This window comes from Ailuropoda melanoleuca, chromosome 12, assembly GCF_002007445.2.
Source record: "Ailuropoda melanoleuca isolate Jingjing chromosome 12, ASM200744v2, whole genome shotgun sequence".
Lineage (NCBI taxonomy): Eukaryota > Metazoa > Chordata > Mammalia > Carnivora > Ursidae > Ailuropoda > Ailuropoda melanoleuca.
The window spans coordinates 30647092-30648223 of record NC_048229.1 but is presented as its reverse complement, the minus strand read 5'-3'; positions in this window follow the sequence as shown (position 1 = coordinate 30648223).

Below are 1132 nucleotides of genomic sequence, written 5' to 3'. Positions count from 1 at the left end.
GGGGTCATGGACAGAGGAGGGGGACATGGACGGGTGGGGAGGACATGGACAGGGGTGGGGACATGTGCAGAGGTGGGTGACATGGACAGGGGTGGGGGATATGGGCAGGGGTGGGGGAAAGACACGGAGGGAGGAGGGTACAAATGAGGAAGGCAGGACCCAGGTGGAGGGGGAAACAGGAGAGAGGAACAGAGGGGGCAGGTGGGTGGGCAGAAAGGGAATGTCTGGGGCTGAGGTGAGCAGAAACGGGGAGCCTTGGGTGCAACCGGGAAGTGGGGAGAGGAGCCAGAAAGGCCAGCATAGAGGCAGAGGGGACTAGGGAAGGCTGCTCCCAGATGGACACAGGAGCCAGAAGCAGGAGGGCCAAGCCCTGGACAGAAGGGAATGAGACCTGGAAAGGGAGAAAAAGGGGAGACCGATCCGGGCCAGGGGGGCCCAGGTGAGGGGTGCATGTGGAGCCAACAGAGGGCGCCCCCTCCCCGTGTTGCGCCCACAGACCTCCCTGCTGCTGCTGCTGCTGCTCAGCCCCGGCCTCCGCGGGACCCCCGACTGCGCCTTCAGCCACAGCCCCATCTCCTCCACCTTCTCGGTCACCATCCACAAGCTGGTGAGAGCCTTGTCCCGTCCTCCCTGGGCGCCTTTCTGAGGCCCAGGTTCTCTCATTGGCGCTGAGCTCCCCCACCTAGGTGTCCTTCTTTGGGGCTCCCTGTCCCCTTTCTCTGGCTCACTGTCCCCTCTCTGGGTCCCTGTCTCCCCCCTCTCTCTGTGGGTCCCTGTCCCCCACTCTCTCTGTATCCCTGTCCTCCCCCTCTGGCTCGCTGTCCCCCTTTCTCTGGGCCTCTGTCCCCTGCTCTCTTCATTGGTCCCCTCTCTCTGGGTCTCTGTCCCCCCTCCCCGAGGCTCACTGTCCCCCCCTTTCTCTGGGTCCCTGTCCCCCGCTCTCTGTCCCACTGTCCCCCTCTCTCGGGGTCCCTGTCCCCTAACCTTTGGGTCTCCATAGTTCTGTTTTCTCCTGTCTTCGGCCAGGCCTGACCCTGTTTTCTCCCGCAGTCTGATTACCTGCTTCAGGACTACCCAGTCACTGTAGCCTCCAATCTCCAGGACGTGAGTCACAGATGGGAAGGGCTGGGGC